Below are 7,864 nucleotides of genomic sequence, written 5' to 3'. Positions count from 1 at the left end.
TAATGAAAGCGAGGCTTAACGAATGCGATTTCTTATTTCCATAATTCAAACAATCTGATAGTCGGGAATCTACTCGATAAATGAATATATTCAGATGCAAAACGAGATAGCCTACCATGCTCAATACGGGAATATCTATGTTTGATCTTTCCGTCATAGTCATTTCCAGCGCAGCGGCGAGATGGACCACTGTATGCTGTCGAATGCCAAACTGCATTGTACACCCCCGCACTTGGCGATTGGGTGATTGACCCAATACCAGCCCTTCGCAGTTGCGCGTGCGCATTAAGTGAATTTAGCAGATATATGAACACAAGTTATCGCGATCGAGATGGCCATTGCAATGTGTAGAACAGCTAACTAGATTTTCCATGACAATTTCCTCCAACTTTCCAATGTAAACATGTGCCGTAATGCTAGTAATCAACGTGATTAGTTTACTTGTGAGTTATTTGTCTGGGTTTTAATTTAAGCGCTGTGTATCTCCGGATTTAATCAATCTGTAGAGGCGTAATTTGAGTAAATTTTGCTAGCTTCTTTTTAAAAAATATGTCCGTAGGAATAAGAACTACGTCCAATTCTTGGCGATATGTTTTTCACATAATTGCGAGTTTACTGCTCTTATTTTCTATTTTTCTAAAGACGTTCACAGCCCGTTGTTCTAATGCACACTTTAAAGCGACAGTAATACACATAAATAAATAGACATACCGCAAGTAGTTGGATCGCCTGTTCGAAGCCTCCGACCGAGAACTGGAGCTTGTTTATGCTTAGGATTCCTAATCCCACGATCCTGTGAGCCAGGAGTGCTCTGAGGAACTTCTTTGTATCATCCCGACGTGTTGTCAAGTGGTTCCCAGCGCTTCCGACAAACCTAATAGATGGCACAAATAAAGTAGTACCTTTAACGTTACACCAAATATTTCATAATATTTTGAAGCTTTTCCACATTTGGGGATGCATCTGCACTGTCCATCAGCATACTTAACGAGGGAAGCTGAGCCAGTGCTCAAAAGGCACGCATTCATGCTCAACAATGTGTGGGACACGGGGGCCCCTAAGGCGATAGGTTCCGAGTATTGAGCGCAGAGCGTCTCGATGCTCTCGGAGTTTGAAATATTTCTGGCCTTACCACCCCCTGCGAATAGGCGTTGAATTCTGCAGAATTACGCTTCCTTGGCTTTCTCATGCGTATATCTTACCATTCGCGCATATATTTACGCACGTGAAAGAAATGTCTCTGCTCGCCTTCGTTGGCCCTTTGGTGTGCAACGGTGAAGTGAGAAGACGAACACACGTCACTATGTCTGCGAGGCTGCCAATGAGAACGCGCACCATCTAACCCAACTACCAATCTACGTATACAACCAAACTGCGCGCCTACTGTAACCGACGAAGTCATTATTGACCAAATTCAATTGCACGCCCTTGTTTTAAAACAAGTAAATTTTTTATTACGCTTGCGTTTTAGTAGCGATTGCGCTTGGCAGTAAATGAAGACCGCAAGTATGTCAAACTGTGTTTGCCGGAATGTCAGATCACTAAACTTTAACTGCCGCCCGTTACGCTCGGTTCTTATTCATGTTTCTCTGATTTTTATTGATGTTGGACGCATCGTTTTCGGCTACAGAACATATGAAAGGAACAGGACAAACGATCCTTACAATAAACAAGTCTCAAACTGGGCATACACCTAACGCTCAGTCATATTTTACGCACACATCTATGCCTATTTGGACACGTTTCTCTGCTTCTGGCATCTTGTTGCATCCACTCGTGATGTCGTGAATCGAAGCGTGCAGATATTTAAGCACAGTAAGGTTCCATGCACGTGTTGGTTTGGCTCATTTCGCGCTGTGCACAAAGCAAGGCTCTAACGTTCTCCCCATGCTTTGGGTTCACCTTCAAGCTTCCCAGTTATGCAGTCGATCAGCCTTCAATCCCAGTTTAGGTTACTTGAACCTATACCAGAGACATTTGCGCATGCTTCACATGTACAAATAGGCCCGTAGCACACGAGAATACAAAAATGGAATAGTCAGGCGTTCGTTCTTCTTGCCTCTTAGTACACTTTTTGTTTCCTCGTCGTGAAAGTATGCATTGAGTTTCTTGAGTTCCAATATTTACAGAGGTATACAGGGACCGGACGTAATGCGCTGATACCATGCACTGCTGGGCCCTTGTTCAAACAAACCTTTCACGGTACAATTTTCGAAAGGTAAACTTTCGGCCATTCTAGATAATAGACCTACTATTAGTGACGACGGCCAGCCAGCAAGAAAGAGTACCTATGAACGAGAAGTTTTGTGGTTTCAGCCCCGTCAATACCATACCACTGACGAAACTAAGCAAGGAAGAGCTTACACAGTTTTATACCCTAATAATGGAATGCCACAAAAATGCCGATGGAAGTCTTCAGCAATACTCAAGCCCCCTGCCAGTAGCAAAATGTACTTACGAAAAAGAGGTTTTGTGATTTCCGGGCAGTCAATACAATATTATATTGGCTCATCTAAGCAAGAAAGAGGTCACGCCGTTGTGCGCCCAAGTCGGCAATACCACCAAGGTCTCGATGGGAATCTCGATTCATGCTCAAGCCCCCGGCAAGATGTGCCAAGACAGGACAAAACAAGTAAAGAATTAATCTGTCACCACAAGAGAACGTAGAAAATTGAAGTTCGTATTGACAAATTGTTCTTACGTTAGAATTGTTTTTATGATCAAACTACAGCCAATCTTAATGCTGCGGCGCTATAACCTAAAGTTATTCCAAACTGTTTTTTTTACATTTCTACGATCAGCCCTCTTTGACTGTTCAAAATGTTTTCGGCCGCACTGATATGCGGCGTCACGACAAGCCCGAAAACTCCCCATCGCATGTGACGTGTGCACAGTGATTGTGCATGATGGGACCAAAAAGACAAAAGTTATCTGGCAGCGCCCACATCGCCTGCCTGTCACGCGATGCCACAAAACTGCGAAAGATCACAACGTCAAGGTGGAGTGTATGCACTAAAGACGCATACTCTGAACAAAACTGAATTCTTTTTTTTTCAGGATAGCCGGATAATGCTTCGTTCCGAAAGAAATAGCCCATCTACGTCTACCGGCCTCTCGGACACTGGTAGTCTGAGCTGCCAAGTAGCATGAATTTATTTTTGTATAGTAAAAATTTTTGCGTGGCAGTATAACTTTGCCGAGCTTTTTCGGCATGTTTACTATATCGCTCTGCCAGCACTTCTTGACTGAGGGTCCGTCTTAGCGGCGTTTCAACCAGCCACCGCAAGCTCAGCAGGGATCAGCTGCTCACGGTCAAAATATGTGACTACCACTGTTGAGCAGGTACATTATGTAAGGTAAATTGAAAGGCACAGACTAATACTTAGTTTTATATAATGTTTGCAGATATTTTTGTAAGGCCAACAATATTATTCAGCTGCCCGTTAAAGGTGAAAGGTTTCTGGGCCAGAAAAGCTAACTATAACTGCCAACTCTCCCGAATTTTATTGCGACAGTATGTATATAGACACTCCAGACGCAGTTCCACCGCCACCATCGCCATGGGGTTCCATACAAAGTTGAACGTCGATAAAATTGTCGTCGCGCGCCATGTGTTGAATATGCGAGTGAAAGCGTGCGAGGGTGAGCAGTCGATCGCGGCTCAATCTCGCTCAAGCAACGGAAGAAAGCGGGAAGGAAGCGCGCCGTCTTCCATTGCACGCAAGGCTCCGGGGCAAAGGCAGGCAGGGGAGCTCGTTCTACTCCGGTCGGGCCCGCGTGGCCATCCGGGTCGCCGTATCTTAAAAGTAATTTGCGACGGGGAGGAGTCCGACGTGCGCTGTGTTTTCGCGGTTTACTTCGCGTTGACGCCAGAGGCAGCACGAAAGTCAATTCGCTCGCTGCTGCTGCAGCACATCCTCACTCCAGCGTTTTGACAGCGAGCTTCCGCGGTCATCGAGTGAGATGCGTTCACGTTTCCTTGTGGGTGCGTGACACCATGCTTGTTAATTTAGTTACAACTTCATACGGCCAATAAAGCTACTATCCTTACTTCTTATGGCTATCCGCGAATTTGCTATCGCAATCGCGTCGCCTTTCGTGCGAAATTTTCAGTGGTTTTTTTTTTCGTAAACATAAAAAATTTAGGGTCGTTTTACGATTTTAGAAATAATTGCTTTAAGTCTTATGAAAAATGCTGTTCCCGAAAAACGTTCCCTCGTTGGTCTCCGAAACTCGCATTGGAATTTTTCCGATGGTGAAAGGATACAAGAGGGGCGCTTGTTTCCTGCAGCGATAGAACTTCCTGCCGCAGGTGAAATACGCAGCAGCAAAGTTACTGAAAGACTTAGTGAGGTATAAAAAAATCGATGTGTTCTTTTTCAGGCTCGTGTGTTTCAACTTTCTTGATAATGCTTTCGTGCTGCCACTGAAGCTAAGCGATTGATGATGAAGTGCGTGCGTGTCCAATAAAGGCATGATTTATCTGCATGCATCTGCCCCAACGGCTTCGGTCTCGCACACAAGATCAGAGGAACGGGTGGAAGCAGGTATTTTTGTGAATTTTTCTCAGGTTGGGGCAGGTATGCTTACATGCAACTTCTTTCTAAATTTGCGGTTCTCCTGCGTGAAATGTTCTCTTCTCTGCAATCTAAAATAAGTTCAGTGAAGGGTTCGACCAAAAGTTTAGTAGGTCACATGACGAAGCGCAAGTGGCGGTACCCGATAAATTCAACGTAAATGCGTTTTAGAACTGGTGCGGGTTCTTTGAACCCGCTACAAAGTATGAACAACGAACCCCTGTGGTCTCCGAAATATCTGTTTCTATCTTTATTTGGAAAGTGACAGTAACTTCAAATAAGAAATTGCGGCACGACCTATCTCTCAACGACTGTGGACGGTCTTCACTTGGTCAGTCTTGACTAGGTCAAGCCCTCACCTGAAATTGATGCCGACGCCATGCTCTGTCTTCTGTGATGAGTTGGCTGCCCTGAGATACACCTCTAGGTCATCGCTCGGTGTCGTGTCGACGAAGGTGAACTTGTTATTGGTCGTGTAGAGTGAGTCGAAAAACATATAGTCGCAAACGCCATCTGGTGGCAGCGCCATTGTAACCGTACCAACGGATGCGGTGCAGTAGAATGCATCGTCGAGGATCCTCACTGCGAGTTAGGTCATCGCACATTAGAGCTCTGATAAACTCTACAAAGAGTAATTTGTTGCGGCTACTGCTCGCTCGAGTTGTGAACGCTCAGCGACAGGAGATGGCGAGTTCATACAGGGATTACAAATCCAAAGTTCCATAAACGTAATTAGTATTGTTTTGCAAATCTGAAACCTAAATATCAGTGCTACCGGAATTTATTTTCTTGGAAAGAGAAACGCTCATGCGGTACTCAGCAATCGAATTTACGCCGTTACTATAAATCTACGTCCGTATTCACAAAATAGCATAACTCTTCACAAGAGCCGATTCTAACCAGTCGTCGGGATGAACATATGATTAGCGAAGGCAGCCAGTCCAAAGACAAAAATCACTTAAGAACGAAAAGGCTTTAAATGCGTCCGTTAGCCCTTTTCAATAAATTGTTACCTAGAACAGTAAATAACATGACCTTCTAGCCAATCATGAGAAGCCAACAAACAAAGACACCAAGGAATACATAGGGGAAATTAATTGTACTTACTAATTCAATTAAAGAAATAAATTAATGGCAATGGAACTGGATGAAAAAACAACTTGCCGCAAGTGGGGAACGATCCCACGTCTTCGCATTACGCGTGCGAAGCTCTGACCAATTGAGCTACCGCGGCACGGTTTCCGCATCCACTTTCTTGGGTATATATGTGTTACTACTAGAACTAACCTTGGGAGTGTTAGCCAGCACCACCACAGACAAACCTTTGTGGCGGATGTGGAACATCCTTTCTGCCGCAGGCGTCACGAGTAGGTGACCTTTCTGGGTGAAGACAACTAGTCAATAAACCCGCACATGCTACCTAATGGCATCAATGTTGCCGGATTCAAGATCCTGGTTATGTAAGAACGAGAATAAAGTGGTTAACCGAGGGGCCCAATTTTTATTAATCATATTGGCTTCTCATGAAATGAATAATAAAAATTGGGCCCCTCTGTTAACTCCCTTTCTTCTCGTTCTTCTAGCCAATCGTCATTTAAGGTATGCTATACGGGAATGTGTTAAGCCAATGATGAAGAGCACTTCCAACCGAAAATATTTTTGTTTCGCTTGAAGTTTTTGCTCCTTCACGAAAATGGGAACCACTGCGAGTTATTTGGTGCTGAACTTCACGCCTAATTTTCTGTCACTTTGGGGAGACTAGAAAGCAGGGCACTCAGCTATTGCTTTAGGCAAATAAATATTTCAGGCCGTTTGTATGACGCTTGTCGCGTCCAGCAGTTATGCAGGACAAGTAAGATCTATTTATGGTTTTTTTAAGGTGCAATGCGTAAAACGCGGTTGCAATACGAACACAAAATGAGACGCCGGACCACTGAAAAACATCCCATGTGTTATTGTCGCGGTGTCGTCATGCCATCACTGCATCTTATAATGCTAACGCGCCGGTGTAGGACGAAGCGTCGCCAACAATATTGAGCTACGAACGTCCACTTTTTGTTCTTTTATGTTTGTTCTTCAAGTTCTTCCGCCAGTATAACAATAAGCGCAATGCAATCATGAATTTCCAGCGACTAGTCCCACTCATTGCTTTAATGAATTTCAAGTAATTCAGTGCCACGGGTATGGCCCCAATAGTCCATCATGTTCGCTGGCCGACACCTACCCTCCACTGAATTTCGCATCCACCAACACGGCATTAAATTTTCGTAGTTGCCAAGGATAGCATTCGTAAATATGTAAACTTTCCAAGGCTCCAAAGCGATGTTCGTATTAGCGCTAAGCACGCCAAATTACAATGCGTTTACGCACCCAAGTGCAATAAGTACACAGGTGATTAACTGACGGCTATTAAAATGCACATTTGATCGACTTACCGGGTTTTGGTGAAGTAGGGATGGGGGTTGTAGTCGTAGTTGTCGTAGTCGTGGTTGTCGTTGTGGTCGTAGTTGTTGTGGTCGTAGTTGTCGTAGTCGTGGTTGTCGTTGTGGTCGTAGTTGTTGTGGTCGTACTTGTGGTCGTGGTCGTGGTGGTCGTTGTGGTCGTAGTCGTAGTCGTCGTGGTGGACGTTGTGGTCGTAGTCGTAGTCGTCGTGGTGGTCGTTGTGGTCGTAGTCGTAGTCGTCGTGGTGGTCGTTGTGGTCGTAGTCGTAGTAGTCGTGGTTGTTGTGGTTGTACTTGTAGTGGTGGTTGTCGTTGTGGTTGTACTTGTAGTCGTGGTTGTCGTTGTGGTAGTAGTCGTAGTTGTGGTTGTTGTCGTACTTCCAGGTGTACCTGCACCAGTGGCGATTGACGAAAAGAGTTTTCACTTTTCTCACACGAGCTCATGTTAAATCAAAAAGTGTATATCTTACCAAACACCACTGAACTAGTCAAAACCTGACGTTGTCCATTACGAATATAGAGAATATCCTCCGATGTAGCATTATATTCCTTATTGGTGGCGAGGAGTTACGGAGTCGCCATCTACCGGAAGCGCCTGGCTGGCGTAGTATGAGGGATCACCTGGCGCACTCCTCATAGGTTTTGCTGTCAACGCTCACTGAAAACACCACGCACGAGCTCTCCCGGACATTTCTGTAAGTACTTTCGAAACGAGAGAAGTTTGTTACTGCGTAAATAATAATCATGGGCAAACTGGAAGCACAGGATCGTTTACAGACGCTATCTCTTTACTGAATACGTACAGTGAACGCCACTGTGCGCGGTCGCCGCGATTTAGTCTCCCGA

The 7,864-nt window shown here is 44.8% G+C and overlaps 1 non-coding gene across 1 annotated transcript; it reads right to left on the bottom strand.

Annotated features, from left to right (window-relative positions):
- Positions 1–5,738: 5,738 nt before the first annotated feature.
- Positions 5,739–5,811, bottom strand: TRNAT-CGU (transfer RNA threonine (anticodon CGU)). Its single transcript has one exon. It is a non-coding gene; the product is annotated as a tRNA-Thr (tRNA).
- Between the last annotated feature and the right edge of the window lie 2,053 nt (positions 5,812–7,864).

This window comes from Dermacentor variabilis, chromosome 8 (genome assembly GCF_050947875.1).
Source record: "Dermacentor variabilis isolate Ectoservices chromosome 8, ASM5094787v1, whole genome shotgun sequence".
Classification (NCBI taxonomy): Eukaryota; Metazoa; Arthropoda; class Arachnida; order Ixodida; family Ixodidae; genus Dermacentor; species Dermacentor variabilis.
This window is presented reverse-complemented; position numbering and strand designations above follow the sequence as displayed.